This window comes from Etheostoma spectabile, chromosome 11 (assembly GCF_008692095.1).
Source record: "Etheostoma spectabile isolate EspeVRDwgs_2016 chromosome 11, UIUC_Espe_1.0, whole genome shotgun sequence".
Lineage (NCBI taxonomy): Eukaryota > Metazoa > Chordata > Actinopteri > Perciformes > Percidae > Etheostoma > Etheostoma spectabile.
In genome coordinates this window covers 23431745-23431966 of record NC_045743.1, presented here as the reverse complement: position 1 = coordinate 23431966, position 222 = coordinate 23431745, and positions in this window count along the sequence as shown.

Here is a 222-nt window from a genome sequence, read left to right as displayed (position 1 = left end):
GAAAGTAGCTCAACTAAATGTGTGCATCCAAATAGAAGTTGAGTCAACTAACCAATAAAACTGTTTGTAGAGCTAAAGTGTATATCCAGTTATTTATTTTGTATAATGTGTAATGTAGTGCAGAAGTGACATGCTCTGAGAGAAGTTGTGTTCTCTACAGACTGGACACCTGTTGTGGTAAGCGTACCTGACTCATTTCCGTTTCCTGTGCTTGTGTGTTGG